At 36.4% G+C, this 26530-nt stretch overlaps 1 protein-coding gene across 2 annotated transcripts in view; it reads right to left on the bottom strand.

Annotated features, from left to right (window-relative positions):
• pag1 (phosphoprotein membrane anchor with glycosphingolipid microdomains 1) overlaps positions 1-25758 on the bottom strand; it is a 57303-nt gene extending 31545 nt beyond the window's left edge. Inside the window, exon 1 of one of the 2 annotated variants that reach the window (XM_084423607.1) lies at positions 25394-25758. The gene's annotated coding sequence lies outside the window, so the exon portion shown is untranslated. The remainder of the gene's footprint in view (positions 1-25393) is intronic. The other variant, XM_084423606.1, reaches the window with a different exon arrangement.
• Between the last annotated feature and the right edge of the window lie 772 nt (positions 25759-26530).

The raw sequence follows: 26530 nt of genomic DNA, 5'->3' as shown, positions 1-26530 counted from the left end.
AAACTTTCACAGAGACCTCAAACTGAAAGCAGAAAGCCTGTCTTTAAAGGAGTCATAACCTGCAATTTCACTTTTCCACGAGAATCAATGTATGTTATGATCGACTAACGATTATACACTGGCCGGGAAGCCGATATTTAAAAGTGAAGCGTTTGTTTACCTCAGGGTAAATAAACCAGCGCGCGTGCACGCGCACTCAAATACGAGATTTTGATTTCAGCTCCCTCTTGACGTCATGAGGTAGTAGGATATACCATATATGGACACCGCAGCAGGAAGCCCCCGTTCCCCTCTCACCCTCATATTCAGTTCAGTCGAGAAAGATGGAGAAACCGAGTGCACACCGGACTTGCTCTGTGGTTGATTGCCATAAAAAACATGTAAATGTGTTTTATCTCCCAAAATCGGACGAAACTATCAGGGACCAGTGGATGAAATTCATTTTTAATGACGCTGTCCTAACAACCCTTTCAACTGGCGTGCAGAGCCATATAGAGCGTCCACGACAGCCAAAACATCGCATTGATCTCGCGAGACAATAATGCCTTCAGAAATAAGGGTAAAAGTAGGTCTGTGTTTATTTTTTTTTCCACTTTTCTTTTTTAGAAGGGCCTGAAAGACTATAATACAGCAGTAGGTATCCAATGTAATACTAGGTTATGACTCCTTTAAATTTAATTTCGTTTTGTATTAATTGTATCTTAATTTTAATCGATGTTTCATCAACCAATTGTCTGGATTTAATAAATAAGAATATAGGCTATTAGAAAATAGATAATCAGGACACGGAGGCGCTGGCGAACCTGGAGCTCGTCTCATAAATGAACCGAAACTCAGCGTAGGCCTATAAGGTAGCCTATTACCCCACAGACCGAAGACATATAGATAGCTTGAAATGTCTACTTTTAAGCAAAACAATTCAAAACGAAAGAAAACAGACTGCGCTGCTTATGTAATTCGTATGAAATGTGCATTTCTCTCTGGTGCTGCGAAGATCGCGAGTCGTCAACTTCATCTGTCTAGCCGACACTGACATAAAAAATAACTGTTTTATTAGTAAACAATTAAAATGTCTCCTGCTATATTTTACATATTTGCCTGTTCCTTACAAAACACTGACAGTGGGGTTTTTGACTGGGTTTTTTTTTTTTTTTTGAGCAGCTGCGGACAAATTCTTTCGACACACACACACACACACAATATTACATAACACTCTGCGCTTATGTTTTAAAAAGATAATTTAACATATAAATAACTATTTTTAAATAGCCCACTTAAAGTGTTTATTACAAATAAATGACTAAATGCTAAAAATTAATAAATTTTAATGAACAAACATATGCGTTGCATTTACAATTCTGTGAAAACAGGGGGTGCTGCACCCCCACTTCCCGCGGCCCTGTTTAATGGGTTATTCAATTTTTTTCTAGTAATGAAGTATGTTTACACGCTGTCTATAAAAAATCAATTACAACAAAATGTATTTAAATTAAATCCATAAGATGATCCCATTATGGGAACCCCTAAGGTTCTATATGAAGCGCCTAAAAGAACCCTTAAAGATTCTATATAGATCTTCTTTCTGAGGGCCCTCTTCTGGTCTACCACAACAATATATTGTATTAGAACTATTTTCATTAAAGGAATTTTCTCAGCAAATATTGATTAATTAGCATATCATGTAATTAGCTCCATTATTTTTTTCATTTTTGATCTATAGTAATTTTTTATTTTCCAAAAAAGGGTTTGAATCCATAATACGGAGTGATTCAGCTGAGCTGAGTCGACTGAGATGTCTGCTAATGCTAACAGAATAGAAATGAAGCAGTTCAAGCGACTGCCTGCCCAACAGAGCTCAGTCTGAGCAGGAGAATACATTAGCAAGCTGTGAAGCTGGATCTGCAGATGTGTTTGACACTTTTAGGTGCTTAGTTGGCTGTAGTCAACACCACAGATTTGAAAGCAGTCGATTATAGCAGAAAGCATGAAGGGGAGGGTCTTTACCAGTCGTTTCTCGTGCTACAAAGTGTACATGAATGTTGATGTAAACTGGTACAATCAGCTACAAAAAGCCTTTAATTAGGAGTTTGCAGACCCTTGCTAATATATGAATTTAAATATTTTTAGAGATTAATAAAGGCATTTCTGCACGTTTCGTTTGTTTGTATAGTAAATAATGATAAATAAATATGCATGCAATGTGTAATTGCATTCTCTTGAGAGCTTCTGCTGCTTTCATGTCATGCCAAAATTACCATAATTACAGATTCCAACTTGTGATAACCATTAAAGTCCTAATTACAAGTTTGAAATACTGAATTTATTAAAAGCTCTTTATGCAACCTCTATACTGTACATATTTTCTTAAGACGTTTTTTTTTAATGTTTGTTCTTATATTTTAGCAATAGCATCAAGGTGAATTTATAGTTTTTAAAAGTGTTTTGCAGTCATCAATAATAAAGCTGCACTTCCTCATTGCCATAGAAACAAAGAATTCAAGGATGTGAACAGCTCTCAGTAGAATCTCAGTAGAGTTGCCATCTATTAATTACAGTAATTTCGACAACATGAACATATTCGTGCAGTGTGCCGCATGTCATAAGATCAATTCCGATTCGAAGCTTGCGACATATAAACGCGCACATCAACCCGATCACTTTATTTAGCGTTCAAGTAAACAGCATGTTCGGATTCATCAATCGGAATGATTTCTTTCAAACAAAAGGTGTCCATGTAGCTAAATTCAGCTTCAGATTTTTCAAAAATGTAAGTGACAACAATGACATCATAAAAGGCTATTGAATTCTGAATCTCCTCTCTTAGTGTTTGTACTGAAATCTGGCTTAAAAGGTTTTGAAAAACCACCTTCCATTAGCAACAATTACATCGCAATTAACTGCCTTAATTTCTCCTATCAGAGCATTAATTCCCTAGATACTTAAAGCCGAAGAAGTAAAGCTCACACACACACACACACACACACACATCCATACACACCATTCTTCAGTGCTGACATATTGCCCATCATGTCTGTCTGGCTTTCTGCCTGATCACTCTATCAGGATGTAATTTGAGCAGCCGTTCAAAGCCCACGTTGTTAGCATGAAATATGATGAAGCACTGAGTCCCAGCGCACTGTCCGGCAGCTCGCTTTTCATATTTCCCTCAAACCTACGGGGTCATTAATAATTCTGTTAAAATGGTTCTATAATGGCTATCATATTTTTTTCCCTCACAAGCTGGAAAACCTTATATCCGCTGAGGGGCCCTGACCTCAATCCTGTATAAACAATAACCATCCGAATGATGGCTCTCATTATATTATATTATATTATATTATATTATATTATATTATATTATATTATATTATATTATATTATATTATATTATATTATATTATATTATATTATATTATATTATAAAAAGGAATAATATATACTTTTGGGTGAAGTATAACACATTTCCCACCCTTTAAATATTTTATATCTTATATTTTTCAGATAGAGAGACAGTATTTATTTTTCCTTTTATAAATATTCATATATAAAATTAAAATAAACATAAACATAAACATAAACATAATATAATATAATATAATATAATATAATATAATATAATATAATATAATATAATATAATATAATATAATATAATATAATATAATATAATATAATATAATATAACATAATATAATATAATATTTAAAGGGTGGGAAATTTGTAAATAAAGGGATAGTTCACCCAAAACTTTTCAGAGACAGTATATATTTTTCCTTTTATAAATATTATATTATATTTATAGGCTACCATAATACAACATTATATATGATAATTAATATAATTATTATATTGGGTATTGGTATTAATATTGGGACAGTAATTAATAATATAATATAATATAATATAATATAATATAATATAATATAATATAATATAATATAATATAATATAATATAATATAATAATTTTGTAATGGGTGGGAATTTCTGTACTTTTTGGGTACATTTTCCTTTTGAGAGCACATGCAGTAAGAATTAGGAAGAGATCGTATTTCTTTTCCACTGCCTGAAATGCTAGAAAAGAGATATTTGTAATCCTCTGTGAGCAAATGCAGTATTTCTACCTGTGACAGAGGACTTTATGCCGTTGCCTGGTGTACACTCAGGACCGTATTTCTCTCTCCACATATCAGGCGGTTTGAGACTCCCGCTGGAGTTGACAAACAGGATGATGGATTAGTTCCTCTCTGAGCCTTTGCAGTAAACAGAGTACAGCCCCTCATAATTAAAGAGAGAGCAAATCCAGTCCTAATGCCACACCACCAGGAGGTATTTCTAGGGACTCTTCAAGGCTATAGGCCTCGGCCCTAGGACCCTCAAGGGCCTTAAATAAACCAGACAGAGCACAAGGCCACAGGAAACATAAATTCAGCGGCATAGAAAGCACCCAGCCTAAAAATACACCGGCATTAGGATTAACAAAGGAATATGGATCAACGTTTTCAATGGCATTAAAGGAATGTGGCCCTGTGGAGACCTTGGAAGATGAACTGGAGGTTTATGATCTCAGATGTATGTATGTGAGCTAAACATAAATCATGATTAACATTCTGTTGCATCTGCTTGAACACAGAAACAAGTAATAGTACAAGTGAGGTGAAAAAAGTACTCAAGCCTGCTTCCGCTTTCCGTCGAAGGCCTCGCTAAACATCTGGATTGTGAGACGAATGGTATCATTTTACTTGTACTTGACATTCTGCTTGGGACAATGAATTTTCTAGGTCAATAAGAGATTAGGACAGTGTCTCAGAGCAGGGATGAATGCCTCTCAAACGGATCAAACTCTTAAAAACACTGTCACCAAAAGAAAAAGAAAAAGTGACATGGTATGTTGAGAACATGAGCTGCAAATTAGAAAGAAAGAACTACAACTTCCCCTTTTCTTATGTGGTTTAAAACTGCTTTGCGGTTCATTTGAAAAGTTTTGGTTTCTAATATTGTCCCATGCAATCATAAGCAATCATCTGTAAAAGCAAGTTTTTACTTCAAAAATAATGTATTAACCTTCTTTTTCTTTTAGGACTTTTAATTGAACAAAAAGGTACACCCCAAAGGTACACCCCACTGCTTTATGAGCGCACAAATCAGGACCATGTGAGGTTTGCTTTTGACAGAAAATCATTATGCAGTCCTAAAAACCCTACACCTGCCAACCAGCAATAAACGGGTGCTTTGATGTGGGCTCCTTTAAGATGACAGAGAGTATATGACAAGAAAGAATGAGAGAGAGAAGAAAGAGAGAATGAGGAAGGTAGAGTGAAACTCCCTTCTGCTGAGCAAGTCGTCTTCAGACATTCGGAAGTGGCCTAGTATTTTTGTTTAAAGACAAAAATGAAAATGCAATTTCTCAGAAGTTGCTCTATCTTTGCTCAAGATACTAAAAGTCCTTAGGAGAAATAAAAATAGACACAATGAGGCAGTCGCTGACATAAGAGTGCAGAGATATCTTCTGAAACTCTCAGTATGAAAGGTGTGAGGGATCTGTTTTCTCAGGAGAAAAAAAATCTGAGAAGCGGATCAATCTGAAAATTGACTTTTTGCCTACAGGGAGAGACTGAGTCACACCATGATCTCAGTCTGAAAGACATAACACTCAAAAGTTTGGGGTCAGTAAAATGTTTAATTTTGGAAAGGAATGAATATACTTTTATTAAGCAAGGATGCATCAAATTGATAAAAACTAACAGCATTTATAAATATTTCTATTTCAAATAAATACTGTTCTTTGGAACTTTCTATTCATCAAAGAACTAAAATTAAAAATATTTCATCAGAAATATTAACTCTTTCCCTGCCAGAGTAAAAAAAAAAAAAAGTTGTCAGTCAGCGCCAGCATTTTTGATAATTTTCACAAAACGTTCATGGCCAACAGAATATTTTTTGCACACATATCTGAACACACAATTAATCAAAAGAAATTGTATCGGATTTAGAACGATGATCAAAACATACATGCACAGTTCTTATACCTCGTCCTGGGTCGACATTTCATTCGGTAACATTGCGCCGTTTTGATTTATATGCTGTTTAATGTTTGATGATTGCATTATTTTACATGTGCATAAACAATGCCTCTATCGCTTGTTTCTGCTTTTTCTCTGCCTGTGTTTTGATCCTGAGATTCTATACTCTTTCAGAAAATGCGTAATAGCGCCCCCTATCGTATAACGGGATTTCAATGGCAGGGAAGGGTTGTGTCGTAAAAAATCCGAAAAATCCGTCAATAGCAAGGAAAGAGTTAGCAGCACAACTGTTTTAAACATTGATAATAATAAGAAATGTTTCTTGAGCCCCAAAATCAGCATATTAGAATGATTTCTGAAGGATCTTGTGACACTGAAGACTGGAGGGATGATGCTGAAAATTACACTTTCAATATTACTGTATTGCTGTATAAAGCATCTACTGAAAGAAACCATGCACACAATAACCATAGTATAGTTGACATTAAATCCACTAAAAAACAGCTAACTTTAAACCCCACACTTGCAAATATTTAAGCGGTGTCATCTCTAAATTTGCATTCCATTCTATTCTATTCACATTCCAGAGTCTAAGACTCTATTTTAAAACCTAGCAAGCTGCATTGCTGTCTTAATGAATTCATAGACAGCTGTCTTCTCAGGCAATATGAATATCCTAACTAAAACTTTGAAACACCCTGATTCCACAATCACAACTGATTCCAACAGAGTTTGATGGGTGTTAGCATGTTGCTAAGCTAACACAATGTTGCTACTGTAAGCAAACACAGTGCTTTAATGTGTATAAAAATACACAGCACATAAAAAATATTGAGCAAAATCATCAATTTTTAATATCATTTGTTCCTTTTCAGTAAATGCTTTAGTGAAGGCAACAAGTTATCTTAGAAGCATCACAATTACTGCTCATTAGAACAGCTTCTTTTTAATGTGCTCCTTTCTTTTTACAATCTTGTATCTGTTCAGACAGTCCATCTCTTTCGCTCTCTCTCTGTGAATGGTTGGTTTGTAAAGATGACAGCACACAAAGGACCTTTAATGGAGTTACGACACAGGGCATCAAAGCCGTGATACTATAATCACTAGTGATGGAGTCCAGCTGCCGATGTAATTCTCGCTCCCGTCTGTCCTGTCCTCAGAGGGGACGGGCTGTTTCGTATGATAGCCACTTTATCTCTCATATACACTACACGGTAAATTAAGCTTCAAGTAAAACAGTTTGACTGAGCCTTGAATGGATGTTGCAACACAACATACCTCTGTGAAATGGACGAGTGAGAATACACTAAACTGTTTTCAACGTTGATAATAAGAAATGTTTCTTGAGCAGCAAACCAGCATATTAGAATGATTTCTGAAGGATAATGCGACACATATTTCACCATATTACTGTTTTACTGTAGCCTGGGTTTCCCAATACTGCCTTGCTCGCAGCGCGATTTTATTCACGCTGCTAGGCAGTCTGGACACCATGGACCAGATTTTCCCCTGAAAAAGGGAACCAATCACAGAACGGGGAGGGAGCAGCAAGACGATGACGACACCGAAGCAGTTTGTTTATATCTATGAATCCAACATGGCATCAGACTCGACGTTACCTTCTACCCTCATGTTTATCTTGCACAAACGGTAATATTCGCTAAACGCCATCGTGCACAAATAAATTTTTGACCCATCGTCTTTTTCCTCGTTGAATTTCTGTCACTCTACATACGTCATCTGGTATAATTGAAGCGATTGGTTATGAGCTACGTACAGGCGCATTTGATAGACATTCATAGCGCCCAATAAACGGCTCTGGGCATTCGTAAACCACGCCTCAAATACGAGAAAATTAACACTTGGTTCCCAGACCAAGTCTCAAATGAGACTTAGTCTGACGTTAGCCAGGCTAGTTTTACTGTATTTTTGATCAAATAAACGCATCCCAGGTAACCATAAGATACTTATTTTATAAACTTTACAAAATCTCACCAACTCCAGACTTTTGAACAGTAGTAAATGTAGGTGGTTACACTTTATTTTAAGGTGATGTTGTAACATTGTACTTACTCAGATAAGTAGGTGAGTAATATTAATTACGGTAACTACATGTAGGCCTACTTATAGAGTTATGGATAGGGTTGGGTTTTGATGTAGGATTAGTTACTTGTAATTATGCATAATTTAGGTTATTACTATAGTAAGTACATGTAGTAACATGTAACTACGTCACCTTAATATAAAGTGTTACCTATAGTGATGACCGTTTCCAATAATTGTGGTTGGCATGTGGAAGTACATATACTGTATGGCCACAGTCCATTTCAAGAATCCACATCTGTGTCCAATCACAACATCAGACAAACATGTAGCACACTATGGGTGGGCAACTCTGCTCATTTCTTATTATTCTCCCATAATCCATAGCTTTACATTCGTCACAGCTGCCAGCATTATCCCTAGTGACGGCAAAAAGAAAACTTCAGAGAGACCAAATCAACACATGTGGCCTGATTCCCGCGCACATCATAATTTAAAATATTTCCCTTTTCATGTCAATGTAAACTTGTCTTCTCATTTAAATGCTAAAGTGGATATGGAAACTTCCTCTAGCCACAAAAAAAGAGAAGATTGCTTTACAGTGCTTGCCAAATATTCTAAAATATGTAACATTTCCAGCCTACAATAACATAATATTTCAAATGATGGTTTATTTAGGTAAAAATTTACCAAAATTTCCCTCCCGCCTTTGGCTGAAATCCTGAACATGGGCAGTTTTTCTGGGAGACGACTACTGTCGGGAATGCTAACTGTGGGATTGAGGGCCAATGAAGACTCTAAGTGCAGATCTGGCAGACGACAGGCACCTCTCTGCCCACTCCACTGCTCTGTATTAAAAAACAGAACGTCCGGGTCATGGCACCAAAAAATGCTGCATCCTCCCTAAATCCCAGCACAGGCAGGCTAAGTAATTAGTGAGATCTATAAATAAACAGACAATGGATCAAGCATATTAGTGTGAGACATTAGCAACCGATGAATCACACTCAAATATTCTCAAAGCGAATGCAAAAGCAAACTTTATAGCATCTGAGTCACCTTGAAGTAACACATACTTATTTTACCGCCCATATTGAAAGGTAACAGCATTCACACAGTCCGCCCAAGCAAAACAGTGTTGCGGATAAGAAGCATACAGGGGCTTTGGGGTTGAATTTAGCAGAGTATATAGTGAAAATGTACTATAAAACTATTTGTCAGCATAATGTTTAGCAAGCGAAGTTGGATTACTGGCGTGCAAATACTGGAGGGAACTACTCACCCATTATGTGGAAAAATATGTCAGTCAGCCTTCATGGAAGTTAAACAGTTTCTATTCAGTAAATCTGACTGAATTCAGATGAGTTAAGCAGTTTGTGGTTAAGCCATGGGGTTTGGGTTCCATTTTAGGTAGATTAAATATGAACTGGGTGTAAATGGGCCACTCCTTTATATGTGTAAATTAGATTTCACTATTATCAAGTTTGTAATAATTCACCATGGCCAACTTTTGATGAACAATTTTATCATTTTCTGGCCGTTATTAAAGGAAATAATCAATATTGAATAAGTACATTTTATTTAAATTTCTATTACATTTCTGTATGACGATGCAATTCAGTTACTAACCCAAAACACCATTAGTGTGAAACTACAAGGCGTTCCTGCTGTTAGTTTCTCGGATGCTTTGCTTTCGTGCCGCTTGAGTATGTGGTGTGAAATGGCTTTAGTATATTTCTGATGGAGAACTGTGTGTGAAGTGAAGAGACAAAGCAAGTGTAATGTGAGAATTCTTAGCACCAGTCCAAACCATAAAGGCTCATTCACAGTTTTGGAGGGAACATGAAGCATCTGTTTTGATGGTCTGTGCCTCTCTCTGGCCTCTCGGCTCTCACTGAGATTCGGTCGCAAAGTCACTCTCCGGAACGTTCTGTAGCAATTATTTCTGCTCAGTGGTGGTTAAACGGCAGCAACAGCTGGGGTGGAAGTTTGATGTCTTGGGGGAGTGTGTGTTTTATCGTATGTATGCATGTGATTTAGGGTCCTGTTAGTTCACAGTCCCAACCAATGACAAATGAGGGTCAGGATGGAAAAATTACATTTACGACTTTTACAGGTCTGACAGAAACCATGGCAGACGGGTTAGCTAAAGATTTACTTGCCTGTGTTCTTTAAGTACTTTTTCTTCACTTACAAACCACAAGTTCTTATAGTACTGGCATCCAGCCTAGAAGGAGCTCGGGCGATGAAAAGAGACACTCTCAAATGACCCGTCACATATTTGGAGGGATGAGATTGAAAATGAGGGGCAAATGAAAGAGAAACACTTTCAACCCCATCAGCAGGAATCTGTTGAAATTTGAGGGATGCTTGAAGTCAACATGAAATCAAAATGAACCCTAATTACGTTCTTAATAAGCGTTCCTGGTCTTACTATGCACAATCCATCAGTGTATGTTCTTCCAAAGAAAAGAAAAAAGCATGTGTTTGAATGTTGGTAACCAAAGAGTTGATGGACCCCATTGACTTCCATAGTATTTTTTTTTTTTCTTAAAAAGTCAATGGGCATACTGACATTCTTCAAAATATCTTCCTTTGTGTTCAGCAGAAGAAAGAAATTCATACAGGTTTGAAACAACTATTCTTTTAAATATTATTTTTTTTCACTGGTTTATGCTTAAAACTTGCCGATGCAGTAAGATAAAATACTATTGTATTAAAGATACATGACACAACATGTCTCTTACTAAATAACCCTCGGGTCTCTCTCGGTCATCTCCTGGTGTGTGATTATCGTTAGGATTTCCCCTTCATACATCCTGAATCACCCTCAGCACAAGAGTCCGCTCCTTTTTTTTTTAACTTGCCCTTGATTTCTTCCTGCCACCACCATTTGTTCTCCATTTGCTGCCACATATTCAAAAAAAAAAGAAGCCCTGAGTCACACGCCTCTCCCTCCCCCCATTCTTCCTTTCTCTGCCTCTAAATGTTTATTTTAAATTACCTGTCAAATATCAAACTTCACATATGATTACAAGAAGGCCAGGGACATCCTGATTTGAAGATCTCATTAGATTAGGACAAACAAACAGTTCTCAGGTTTTCTTCTGCTTTTTCTTCTGTTCTGCATGAGCGTTTGCTAAAGTGCTCAGTCCTCTGCGGGACTCAGTTGCTTTTAAAAGGGTGCTTTCATAGGATTCCATTAGTAAAAGGTTTACTGAGTCTGGTGTGGAAGATCTTGACTGGCCTACATGAAGCACGGTCATGATATGAGACACATCTATATATACTATCCAAAAAGAAAATCTTTAAAATTAGTATTTCATTTGATTGCTTTGGAAATTTCTTCACTTCTTTTTAACTTATTCATAAAACAAGTAACCAAATCTGCCAGTTCAGTAATAAATACACATGTTCTGAAAGTTACAAATTATCTTGTTTTAAGAATTTGTATATTTTAACTGGGAAAAGACTAGTCAAAGACTAAATAAAAATCTTTTTGTCATTGTCTGTTTTCGATATAATATCTTTATAGTGTACTGAATGTTTCATTTTGTGTCCATTTTTATTTCACCCAGGGAATTTTAAGAAAAGTCTTAAAAAGAAGGGAAGAGAAGAGAAGAGAAGGGAGAGAAGGGAAGTCTCTTGACCCATGAAAACGCATTCAAATTTTCCTCTAGGCACAACTGCTCAACTTTAAAGCTTGTTTTTAGCAATAAACAACAAAATATAGTGATAATCATTATCCAATAAAATACATGATCAATAAGTTATGACAACATATGTTTTTACTAGGGCTGGTCCAAATGCCATTTTTTGAGCTTCGAGGCTTCGGTATTAATCAACACCGAATATTCGAAGCTTCGGAGGGAAATTAAAAATAAACAAATAAACGAGGCTCAAACATTCAGACATGCGTGTTTATTTGAACACTTCCGTCAATGAAAAAAAACACACTAACCCCTCATTTACACTGCACACGCCCGCGGCGCATTACAGCTGCGACAAGGTTTTATTCCGTCCTCCACGCGGTGCGTGAGACCACGTGATAGCCTGTCCGACGTGTTTTTCTGATTTTGGGGTTTCTCCTACCAAGGATATATTGCCAATATACATGCAATACGTTTGGGAGTCTGCACAGGGTGTTTATTTTGAAATTGACAGGTTTTTTTTTTACTTTTATTTTGTATTTCCGGTGCGACTTGGACGCGCGTCCGTCAAAAATAGGCGTAGGCGCCTATATTTAGCGAAGCAGCGCCGAGAGCTCCGGATCAGCTCCGGTAGCCGTGTCGTAGCCGTAATGCGCCGCAGACGTGTGCAGTGTAAATGAGGGGTAAAGCCTGTAAAGCATTGAAATAAATATCAGTAAATAATGGTATTGGTAACTTAATATAATAAAGTTAAATATTTAAAAAACATTTGTTTTATATTTCCACACAAAGACGCATGATAGTATAACGAGGTTGGGTTTCTTCAACTGTCCATCCTCATAAAAACGGCTAGGCTATATAAGATAATTGTAAAAAAGAGTAGGCTATTGTATTTCGCCAGCTGTTATAGGGTAAACATATTCAAGCACGAATGAAAACCATTTCAAAGGGGATGCCAGGTGTAAAAAAAAACAAACAAAAAAAAACGAATATTCAAATCCCAAAATTGAAAATCGAATACCAACCCACCGACCGAATATTTGAATATTCGGGTCCAGTCCTAGTTTTTACATTGATTTAACTCATCAAAATAAGTTAAGCAATTTTCTGGGTTTTTTATGTTATTTAAAATTCCCTAGTTATCATGTAATTAGTTGAAATGACTTAAATATCAAAGTTAATTACTTAAAAAATGAAAGGCAGCAACTTTTGTTTTTACAGTGACATCATTTTTTTTATATTGTTTTGAGGAGGTTTTGATTATTATTATTTTTTACTAGAAAACAATTTAGAATTTTGAAAGAACGCTGATCAAATTTGACCAAACCATAACCATATATCTTTGGCTTTATTAGGCTTTCTCACTTCTAAATGATGATCTCCAAGCTTAAAATAGAGAATTCCAATAGCTGTGGAATATGAGAAACCATAGATCAAAAATTCAGTACTGGGGTGTTCCTGCAGTGAAACTCTAAAAACGGCATTTTTTTTAGCAGCTCTGACACATTGATTAAAGATAACAGGGAGACAGACCACAGAAACGAGCCTTAAACTAGTCTGGTCTGCTGAAAGATGCATCATTAATTCAAAGGGAGGCAACTGCAGCTCTTTCAGGCCATATGTGTCTATGAGAGAGGGCTGCTCCATTTAGGCAATTGCTGACAAACACTGGTATCATTTGGACAGATTATCCTGCCATACAAGCATGCAGGACCCACAGAGAGAGAGAGAGAGAGATTAATTGAAGAGCTCATTCACATAATCACATTGGTATGAATTAGCATAATCCCCAGCACTATTCCTTTAGCATGACCGGTAATTATTTTGGTGAGCGGATACTATGAAGGCATCAAAAACGGGGGCCATTATCATCGTAATAATAATGTCTGTAGACCAATGGTTGTCACACTAATCAGCGCTCTCTCACACACACACAAAAAAAAACTGACAATGAAAAACCCTTTTCCCTGGAGGGAATCCCCCCACTCACAAAACATGCACATTCCTAGGAACCTCAAGACTGAAAAGTGGGACTGGGAACATGTTTCTGATAATAATACAACGATTTAAGAAAGCATTCCTTCAGGTCGTACCAAAACCAATGCATGACAGCATGCTTTCAGTCACATGGTCTTTCAGAGGGGTCTCTTATGGCAAAGCCTGATTCACAATGGAGTCCCAAGCTATTGTCCGGGACTGAGTGAAAGACATTTCCATATTGTCTTGGCCTGGCAAGCCACCAGCCGCTGTTTTTTCTACTGCTTACAAACACTTTCTTGAATGGACTAAATGTATACTTGCTTTGTCGGAAAACAGCCCCAGAGATGGGCACAGTGGCAACAAATAATGTAATAACATGGGTAATGGCCCTAATCGCATCATTTTACCATGCTGTTGTGCTCCCATTACTGATTTGCTTTGACATACACTGCTGAAAGCAAAGAGATGAGGGAAATTCAATGATGTGGCCTATTCATATTACAGGACCATTAGAGCAAATGACGTTATTGTGCTGTCTGGTTTCATCCCGGTAAGGATTCAGGCAACTCACAAGAACTCTTATTGCTTAACTTACAAGAAGTTTTAGGCATCGTTGGCATGTTACCAATCAATAAGCAGCATAATTATGCCTCCTTTTGTCTATATTCTAAAGCAGTGGTTCCCAATTCCAGTCCTCGTGACCCACTGCTCTGCACATTTTGTATGTCTCCCTTATTTAACACACCTGAACCAGATCATCAGCTCATTAGGAGAGACTCCATGAACTGAACTGAGTGTGTCAGATAAGAGAGACCTACAAAATGTGCAGAGCAGTGGGTCACGAGGACTGGAATTGGGAACCACTGTTCTAAAGCAGCATTACATGTATCCTTTGAGGAGAAGACAATCCCAGAATGCATTGCAATTGTGGCCTGATGAAATGTACTCATATTTTATTCAATACTGAAAAACATTGATAAAAAGCCTCATCGAATTTAAAAATGGACCATGTCACGCAATATTTCAGTGATTTTTTGTGCTCATCTGTGTATTGTTAAAGTCCTAATAAGGGAAGTCAGTTCACCCTGTGACCATCTTATCAGGCAGCTATTTTCTTTTCTACACTGCCGTTAAAAGTTTGGGGTAATGTTTATGAAAGTCTCTTGTGCTCACAAAGACTGCATTTATTTGATCAGTAAAAATTGTGCAGTTATAATGTGAAGTATAATTACAATTTGAAATCATCGTTTTCTATTTTAATATATATATATATTTCAAAACATAACTTATGATGACTTGTGATGTCAAAGCTGAATTCCAGTCTTCAATGTCACATGATCCTTCAGAAATCATTCTAATATGCTAATTTGCTGCTCAAGAGACATTTATTATTGTTATGAACAGTGCTGCTTAATATTTTTGTGGGAACCAGGATTTTTTTTAAGGATTCTTTTATGAATAGAAAATTCTAAATAACAGCATTAATTTGAAAATATAATAAATGTCTTTATACTGTCACATTTGATCAATTTAATTTGTCCTTGTTGAATAGATATATTTTTTAAAATATATATTACTGACATCAAACTTTTGAACACTAGTTTGCTTGAATGAGGAAAGACCAAAGTCACCTAATCCGTTTGTCAATATAACATATTTCAAATTTGCATTTATTATTTTCATTCTTCCTCAAATTGTAGAAAAACTGTTATATTCGATGTGAAAATTATCCTTAAAGGCGGAACTTCCACTCATACATCTAGAGTATTGTGCGTTTTTGTGGTTCATACTCCCTCAGGTACTTTTAGCTTAGCGACATGCTAACACCAAATTCTAATGTAATGAATTGTGAGCACTATAGTTGAGGAGCAATGTTTGTGATTTCTATTTCAGAAACTTCCTGTCTGTGTAGAGCTATCCAAATCAGTCCAACTTGAGGTTGTATTTCAGTTGTGAGGCTGCCTATGCAGTGAGGCACTGGGTTTTTAGAACGGAGCTACTTTCTCTGTCTATATGACAAGAGTACAATAAAAAAAACATAACAGACCTCACACTTATGACCTCTATCTCCTGCAATTAACCATGACAAGTACTTGTATGCATCTATTCTGCGTTTTTTTCATTTTGTCTTTATCACACATGTACACAAACATCTCACAGCATCACTAACCACTGGAGAATACTTTTAGTTTCACTTCTGCAAGTCATTTCAGAAATGCAAAAAAACTCAACCAGTCATACTACCCAGTGCAACGTTTACAGATCAATTCCAGCAATAAGGTATTCACCCAGCAGACAGCACTACTGCCAAACTCTCATGCACTTCCTGTTCTCTTGTTGATCCAATGTCCAGTAATCCACATGCACGCACGCACACACACACACACTAGTTCTTTGAAGTTTTTTGGGCACAGATGTGGCTAGGGCAGCTCTCTATTAGCTAGCCATTGTTTTTCAAGGCCTGTTATTAATACAGTATGCCCTCTGTTGATAACGGCACATTTCCGAAAGGAAGGGAAATGGGGAGGGTTAGTTAATAAGAAAAGTCTAGTCTGCAAGCAGGTTATTTCAATATAACATTTCAGATATGGTCTCCCCTTTCACCCCCACCTACCCACGCAGGATGGCGGCCACCAGATCAGAGTGATCAGGAAGTTTACGTCCACTGGGACAAAGAAATGAATTGAGCGCAAATCATGCAAATAGGGTATGGCCAGCCGTCTGCACAGAGCTGTCCGTATAGGAACAGATTTGTGTGCCCTATTAAATCCATACAGAACACAGTTTGTCCCTTATTTTGGCAACTTACTGTAAACTCAAACATCTGAGGGAGCTTCACGATTTTTCACATTTGAATTGGTTTTGCATACATCTAGTGTTGTCACTCACTATACTGGAATTTTTAACTTCAATACACTCAATACACCATTTTCGATACCACAGAGAGGGATTATAGAATAATAATATCAATAATAATAATTCTAACATAGCACAATATATTACTATTGTAATACAACTGCAACGTAAAATAAAAAATGAATTTTTATTACTTATGTCAAAACTTATTACAATGCTTAATATCTTCTCTTACAAGAGTTAAACCCTCACACTTTTATTTTGGTGGAAAACTGCAGTAAGACCGTTTAAGTTTGTGACAACAGGTTTACAAATACATCTAGGGTTGCAATATTCCCAATCATTTTCAAAGTTGGAAACTTTCCATGGGAATGAATGGAAATATAAGGGAATGAATGGGAATTGATGGGAATGAACTTACAATTTGAAAAAAATTGCAGGATAGCCTATAACAGGGAACTTAAATGTAGTTGAACAAACATATTGCAGCATAATCTTGGTTAAAACAACCAGATTTAAAATAAATCAATAAAAAAAAATATTTTGCATGCATGTCTGCTGATTACCAAACAAAATGTTTATATTTGAATATGATACAGTTTCTATAAGTGGCCCCAAATTTTAAATTAATTCGTAAATTATCCAACTTGTAATATTACCAAAATTCCCTACCTTGACTTCCCGTGGAAAGTTTCTGGAAATTTCCTGGAAAGTTCAGCCCTTTGCAACCCTACACACATCTCATTACAAATATAGTGAAATTATGTAATCATCTATCCACAAAAAACTTCGCAGCATTAACTGTGAACCGAGCCGCTCTGACACGATGAAAACATTGGGTCATGAGCTGATCGCATGTAAATGATCACAGTGTGCTCTTGAATGCACAACATACACTAAAATACATACACTGTGGTTTCAACTCGCTGTCAGCCGGGAAAGCGCAACTTGTCAGTGCTAAACATTACAGATGAGTAAAAAATAATATTTGTGTATATTCACAATCAATCCCTTGTCAAGCCCCGCCTTAAAATGTTACTGAATCTCTTTTGTAATGCAAGTCTATAAAGGATCTGTGTGTTTAAAGTGCAATTTGACAGAAATTATCCATAAATATGATTGTTGTCGGGTCACTTTAAGGAGAGTTACTGAGTATGTAAAAGCGAGGCCATCAAAAGTTTACTTAATTCTCAAATGGCATATGTGATATAAAAAAAATAATAAGAAGAAATTTTAATTTTCCCCAAAAGATTTTTCTCTGCTGATCCTGGTAACCCTAGTCACAAACCTTGCTCGATAAATGAGCTTAATTCGCTTGTCATAGCAGTTTTCCTTAATTCCCATTCTTGCTATTTCAGCAGCACATCAGAAACCTGACTTCACACATTTCTGTTTAACAACACAAACATTGTCTGAATGCAGCCAGTGAGTAAATATGCCTCCCTTCATTTTCTTCTGAAGACGACTAAACAGAAGAACATTTGTACGGCTCGGTCATGAGCCACATCCCGCAGGACAGACGCTGTAATCTTTGCATCGCAGTGTCTACATGGCATGACATTTCACCTAAAATGAAAACATAAGCAAAAGAGGGAAAACCATAAACCATCATTTTTCATTTCTCATAAACAAATCAGCTTCACTCTAAAGTCTGTTCTCAAACCGGCAGCACTGGACGGCAGTGTTTGGCTCTCTGTATGGCTGAATGGTTAGAAGCAGAGAGCCTGAAAACCCTCCGTGTGCCATATAAACCCACGGGCAGCAAGCCAAACTAACCCCGGTCGGTCTACAGCTCTTCAGACATTCCCACAGACCCAACATTCAGTTGAAAACTCTCTCAATGAAATCAATCATAAACATGAAGGTAGACACACTGTTTAAAACCTTTCACAGCAGTTGTTGCAAGAACATAATTGAATGACAATAACACTAGTACTACATGAGCATCAGTGTTTAGGTCCTTCGCTACATGCAAATGTGTATCTTTAACTACAATGATGTCATATAAACACCTAGTCAGTAATGATACTGATATAGATCTCACAAACCTCAAGTACACAAAACTTGCTTCATTTAAAGATACGATAATAATAGTTTACAGCTCAGTAAGCAAGTCAAATATAGATTTTTTTTTGACTGATTCAAACCAGAACCCAGTATGGAAGCTTGTTTGTCAAAAAATAAAAAAATGTATGATAATTGCTGACTTTATTTCTCAGAATTGCGAGACACAAAGTCAGAATTGCGTGAAATAAAGTCGCAATTGCGTGTTATAAAGTCAGAATTGCGAGATATAAAGTCAGAATTGCGTGATATAAAGTCAGAATTGCGAGATATAAAGTCAGAATTGCGTGAAATAAAGTCAGAATTGCGTATTAATTGCGTGTTATAAAGTCAGAATTCTTTATATCACGCAATTCTGACTTTATAACACGCAATTGCGAGTTTATATCTCGCAATTCTGACATATTTTCTCAGTCCAATTCTAAGGGGGGGAAAAAAGACGGACTTTTTTTTTTTTTTTTTACCTCAGAATAGTTTATCTCACAATTCTGACTTTATAACATGCAATTGCGACTTTATATCATGCAATTCTGACTTTATATCTCCCAATTGCGTATTATAGTCAGAATTGCGTGATATAAAGTCGCAATTGCGAGAAAAAAAGTCAGAATTCTGACTTTATAACACGCAATTGCGAGTTTATATCTCACAATTCTGACTTTTTTTCTCAGAATTCTGACTTTATATCTCGCAATTCTGACTTTATATCTCACAATTCTGACTTTATATCTCACAATTCTGACTTTATATCTCAGAATTCTGACTTTATATCTCGCAATTGCGACTTTATTTCTCATAATCGCGACTTTATATCTCGCAATTGCGACTTTATTTCTCACAATTCTGACTTTATATCTCACAATTCTGAGAAAAAAAGTCACAATTCTGACCTGATATATCGCAATTGTGAGAAAAAAAGTCCGAATTGTGAGATAAAAAGTCGCAATTATTATTATTATTTTTTTTTTTTCTGTGGCGGAAACAAGCTTCCATAACCCAGAGCCTTTGAGCCTTTTTGTATGATACTTTTTGATTCTGACTTTTGTTGCACTGTATGCAATTCTTTTGAAGTACTGAAGTACTTTTTATGCACTTCAGACTGCATACTCACACTCACAACTTCATTTATTTAGCCGTAAGAAGCAGCGGCACAGATTCAGCAGTGCAGGAAACACTGAACTATGATTAATCTATTCATTTTTAGCAAACCCTAAAACCCAAAAGACAATTAGCATTTCCTGTTTTGCTGTACAACAGAAATTACAGCCATACCTCAAATGTAAATTTGATATCATTGTGTGCCCCATGCAGGCCATACATACTGTAAATGTTATTTTCTACGCAAGGGCTACAGCTACTACAAGAATGTGAAATGATATACTTGATAAATCAGAAAACCATTGCAGTTCTACTTAGCAACTGTCAGCAACTTGGTTTTGAAACCATGTTCGAGGTATGACCGTGTGTAATTTATGAAGCAGAACGAAGTTTCTTCAAGTAATAATAACCACAGATCTTATTTCACTCATAAATCCAAAACCACTATTCGAAAAACCCATTGGAAATTCCCCAAGGGAACTATGCTCAAATAAATAACCAGGTTGGCTTACAAATTGATGCAATTATGATTATTATTTCTAAAATAGTTATACCTCTTGCAGGGCTCCTGTTTGTTTATACTGTCTCTGTGAAATGTTAATCATAACAAAATAATATAATCCATGATTGTCTGTGGCTTTGTAGTAGCTCACTGAAGTCATGATAGGATATCACATTACTGTAATAGTCCAGTTATCTGCAGCATGACCACCCATTGAGGACAGAAGCGAATGACACACAGGGTGAGCTTGATGTGGCACATTATGTACGCTCTCAAGAAGCCTTAGATTTCCCAGCACCACTCTGATAATTTGGTTTGATTAAATTTGCTCTGTTTTTACATGAAGGAGTCACACACTTCCTCAGCAGGAAGCAATTTCTATTTGAGCGGCGTGGAGCGAGTGAGTGCAGTCAACAAAACAGCAATCAAACATACCTCCCTGTTATCCGGAGAAAATTGCAATTGGCCCCTCATTCGATAACAGAGTGCGACAAGATCAGGCAAGCCCTGTTGTGTCTGAGACCGGCCAAACATGTCTGATGGCAGTTTTACGAAAAAAAAAGAAAAAAAACTGATCGAAGCAGAGAATCAACATTCCAGCGTTACATTTTGTCGACACAACATGTGAGAGAAATTGTTCACATTCATTTTGTGACTCAGGAGTGAAACAGCTGACTGCAGCGGCTTCCCATCATTTAACATTTGATGTGTCATTAATGAGTTCTACGCTGGTGTGTCATGCAGATATTGTAGTTCTTCTCATGTCAAATCATACAAAGTCACTATAGTATATATCACACCTATAATGAAAAGTTTGTATCTTGTAACAAAAAAACAAAAAAAGTGCAATGGCCTACATTTAAAGAATAGAACACAGCGTGTCTGGAACACAGCATGATCTACAAACGAGTATTACATCTAGACAGCATTGTAATGACAATTACAGGACTATATCAAAAAGTAACTCAATAACCTGTCACTTATCTCACATGTGTCTTGGGTCAATTATTAATGCGTGTTCAACACATCGTGTTCAACACATTTTTTGGTTTGCTGTGCAGTTTTCTGCAGTTGGGTGATTCTCCAATTAGAAACACTTTTAACTTCTTTTTTTATTTTTTTTACTCCTTAAGATCAAATAAATCATTTATCAATGAAATTAAGATCTCATCGTGCAATTTCATTTTGATAATAAATCCAAACTATCACAAAGTATACTAAAACAATTTGTAATAGTGTGGATTTGTGATGAAAATGCCATGATGTTTAAGGGATAGTTCACCCAAAAATGAAAATGTTGTCATCGTTTACACACCCTCATGTTGTTCCAAACCTGTACGAGTTTCTTTCTTCTGTTGAACACAAAAGAAGATATTTGAAAGAATTTTGGTAAACAGACAGTTGACAGTAGCCATTGACTTCCATAGTATGTTTCCACACTATAGAAGTCAATGGCTTCCGTCAATTGTTTGATTACCAACTTTCTGAGTGATTTTCAAGAAACTCAATATAGCTCTCTAAAATGCTTATTGTGATTAATAAGTGATAGTTTTTGGGACAGTTATTATTTTTGTTATTTAAAAAAAAACAATTCGGTTTAGTTTCTATTTTCTGAAGAGACACAATCACTTTGTATGATGTACAGATTTAATGTAGGCTTTAATTCACATATAAACATTGATCAGCGAACATTAAAGGTATAGCGGATGATCTTTCCGAATTTTAGATAAGACCCGCCCTCTCCACTTTTTGAATAAGTTTGATTGATTCACCAGAATGATTGACAATTAGGAGGACCAATAGTATAGGTGATCCACCCGGAAGTAAAAAAATCCTCCGCTATACCTTTAACAGAAGCTCAACCGAACCTCCTTCACGTTCGAGAACAAACCTCTTGCGGAAGCTCAAACGTGCTGCGTAACACGAGAATGAACCTCATTGGTTCTCGCAAATCAAGCGAACTTGCTTGAGCTTCCGTTTACCACAACTGATGTGTGAGTTGATGAATGTTTATATGTGAATAATAGCCTAAATTCAATCTGTTCATCATATAAAGAGATCGTGTCTCTTCAGAAAAATTGGACTAAACCAACTTTTTGAAGCGTCAATGTGGTAGTAGCATGGAATGTCAATGGAGGCACAGATATCTCTCAGATTTCATTAAAAACTTTATATGTGTTCAGAAGATAATCAAAAGTCGGTTTGGAATGGCATGACATAACATAAGTAAAAGATGACAGAATTAAAATTTTTGGGTGAACTAATAACCCTTTAAAGTGCACTTTTTCTTTTTTGGAATTTTCACACTCTTTATTTTACAAAACAGCAAAGAAGTGTTCATAAGTATGTGAATTGGGACGCTCATCATGAATGTTCTACTCTTTATTTAGCGTGTTTCCCCATTACTGTTTGGTAATCGAGAATGCAAAACTGTTTCATCAAACCATTTCATCAAGGACATCTTGGAACTCGAGGAATAAATTGAGCTCTTGTTCATATTCTGTTCTCAGAAACATTATCATCATCAGGAAGCTATCTCAGCTAATGGTGGATTCCATCATTTGCATAGACATGTGTACACTGTACAGTTTAGTCAAATTAACATTAGTATTACATAACATTTGCAATCTATCTGCCATGATTATTTACAGATTTTCTGTCGAAAATATTTGAAAATATTAAGACACTCCAAAGTCTAACTTCAGACACATTAAACACACTGTCCTCAAGTTCAACCAACAGTTTTAATGAGAATGAATCAACAAAAGCTCAGTCGTTTTGAGAGAAATTCAACAAATGTTTTCTTGAGTCTTTCATGTGTGAAAAGCTGAATTCTAGTGCTCCCTGTTCCCTTGACTACAGATATACTTGGGTCACTGACCCACTGTACCTGCAATGTTCTACTCCTACTGAATCAAAGCAGCTCAGATTTTTGCATCCTGGTTGTTTGTTCTTTAATGATCATTAGCAGAACATCTGGTTTTATTCAGTTTACTCACATTGAACATCTCATCTACTGCTGTGTATCTTAGCAACAAGCGCTGAACAACAATAAAATTAAGTTCAATGATAATGTAGAGAATATCCATTTATGCATTGAGGATTATATACCAGATTACGGTATCCCCATTATGTCCCATTTGAGAGGATTTAGCGCACCCCCCCCATAGAACAGATTCCAGAAACATCCATGGATCCAATCAGACGTTTCTCGATAGCAAAAACAGCTTCAGACTTCACAGTTCAAACTAGTTCTGTTTCATTAAAGATTCAAACCCTTTGAAGGAAACTTCACTTTCTTTCACTTCCACCTTTTTGACATTTATGAGTAAAACTCCATGAAGCACCAGAGCCGTGCTAACCGACATATACTGAATTCAAAAGCCTTCTTCCACTGGTGCTCATTTGCATCGGTTTTGAGAAACAGCTCCAAGGCCAGAACAGAGTCCAAAGTTCCAACAATAAAAACCATTTCTGACAATGCTTTGTTGTACCAAAGCATGAAATCTGGATTCTGCTATACTAGAATCAGTGGGGGGAAACTCAAGTGTAATGGACAGGTGCAGACACAGAGCAAAACCTGCACTGCTGCAGAGTCGAGAGTGCCAGCAGTGGAACGGAGCCTGAATCTCTGCTCTGCCAACCAGAAAAACACTATCTGCCTAATAAACATGTGAGGCAGAGCTTCTGTCCCGAGTGTTTGACCTCAATCCAACTGTTTTGATGCTTCTTAGACGTGGGAAAACCGATGGATTTAAGACAATAGCCTGTATCGTGATCCTTCTTTAAAACCTGCTATGTTGTCTGCGTTTATGTCGCAATAGGCTTTATTTTGTGCTGAGAGGGTACATTTACAGTGAACTGATATTTACACACTTTGCTGACTTGCAGATAACCATTTGGCAGATCTATGTAATGAGGAGTTATGTGTGATATGCATTTAGCCTTTATCACGCAACTAGTGCACGAACGGCATTACCCTTAGCCCTATTCTGACCAGGAAATGTTAAGGTTTAAGATCGGCTCTATAAAATGAGCATGCGGAAAATAGATCTGTCTATTTGTTTAAGATAAAGTTGGAGAAGACAAGAATGTTCAATGCTGTTTCAAAGGCACTGTATGTGTGTGACGTTTTCTTTTTTCTTAGTACTTAGTAATGTTACGCAAATTAAAGGTCTTCATTTGCCTTTGATCAAATCATAGAAGCATAAATGTGACGTGATGCTCCTTTGTTTTGATTAATTACGTCACTAGCCTATACTTCTGATGAAAAATTAACGTGTTCGATTATATTTTTTGTGCATATTGTGGGGCTTAAAGTAAAACATAATGTAACTGTCCAGAGATTGTAAAACAAACACTCATTAAAAAGCTAAAATATTTGAAAAAAGAAATGTTGACATTTAGCAGTTTGGTATAATTATTAATTATTATTATTAATATATATACCTATATATATATATATATATATATATATATATATATATATGATGTAAAAATAACCTAAAATGATTTAATGACTGCTTTAGACCCTCAGTGTCAAGATATATATATATATATATATATATATATATATATATATATATATATATATACACACATATAAATGCTCATTTATTGAAAGTGCATGAAGCATTTAGGCTACTTTTTACTGGATAATTACTCCACTGGACATTTTTAGACACAATCCAAATAACTGTGGAAAGTCTGCTCATATCCAATAAATTATATGAACTCACTGTCTTGAAATGGTTGTTTACACGTTGGAATAATTCTTGTTTAAGGCAAATCACATGTAGGCTAGTTGTATTTAAACACCCCATGTCTCTCATACAGGAACAGAACTAAGAAATCAACAGATGACTCCCATCGATAGTCTATGCGTAGAATCTTTGACACCTAATCATCCAGACTTACTCATTCCGTCTCATTCCGTTACATTCCACTTTTCCCTCAATCGGTATGCAGGGAATTCTGTCGTATAAATAAATAGCACTGGGATACAGTGTCCGTGTGTCCGTCTGTCTCTCACGCGCGCGCCATGCAAACTACATGAGAGAAGTTCAGTGTACATGTAGTCACAGTCTTGACGGGATCATTCTCACTACAGGTATTTCTCCCTCCGCGCAACTTTTCCAGTCATGGTGTTCGGGTGGGCTGATATTAAAGGAGCACTTACCCCAGACGAGCATCCGTGGATCAGCTGTTTCTCCGGTCTCGAGTTTATACGATCAGCGCAGGTTCCGCGAGCTCAGGGCAGCACTCAAACAACATGCTGTATTTACAGATGATCACAGAGGAAAGTGCCAGTGAGGCTGGAGAGCTGCAGTGCGCACTGAGGTGTGTGTCACTGACACACACACACACCATTACCGGTCCGCTGCTGTGACTCTGTGCTTGCGATCCTCCGCTACACTTCACAGATGCAGAGGGGTGGAGTGACAGATCCCAGCCGCGCAATGTGTCACGGGAGGTGTAGTTCTGCTCATATGGACACTGCAACAAAGCGGGTGTGTTCTGAGGCGGCTGCCTTCAGTTTGTGGTGTGGATGATGTGAAAATGAAAAAAAGTAACGACAGTTTATGTCGTGAGGAAAAGTAACTGAGTGCTGCATTTTAAGCGAGGCCTTTAATAATGTGTGTAGTTCCATATGAAAGTATTTTCATATTATATTATGACGTTTTGCAAAGCCATATACATTTAAGTCAATTAAATATTTTTTTATTGATATACAAATTATATCAAGCTTAGCCTATACATTTTATTTTAACTCCACATATGCCAGTGTGGGAGGGACAATGAAACATTTAGCTGAACTTGATATTGTATTTTAGTTTTTTTCTTCTTCAAATTGTGTTTTATTGTTTGTATTTATATATATATTTATATTGCTGCTTTTTTCAAAAGTTAGTTTAGTCATATTGTTGGAACAATTCAATAGAATACGAAGCTACAGGATTGCTAAGGGAAATTTTATCATAAAAATATTAATAATAGTAAAAAAATATAATCTTCAGTTTATCCAGTGATGAGTTAAAGCAATGTAAAAACATATGTTGTCATAACTTATTGACCATATACATTTTTACGTGTGTGTAAATTTTCAATTATACAATACACAATATAATATACAATGACAATATACTACAGTGATTTACTTCGTAACAATACCATCAGCATGGAAGAACCTTGAATGTCACTAATGGAAAGACATCTCTGTATCAGGTCCTGCAAAATTATAATTAGAACAAAAAGCAATGACAGCAATACTAAAATAACTTTTAACATGCATTATAAAAGGTTAACCGCTCCCGGG

The sequence above is a fragment of the Rutilus rutilus genome (assembly GCF_951802725.1).
Source record: "Rutilus rutilus genome assembly, chromosome: 11".
Taxonomy (NCBI): domain Eukaryota; kingdom Metazoa; phylum Chordata; class Actinopteri; order Cypriniformes; family Leuciscidae; genus Rutilus; species Rutilus rutilus.
Note: the sequence above shows the minus strand (reverse complement) of the source record. Positions and strands in the feature narration are given on the sequence as shown.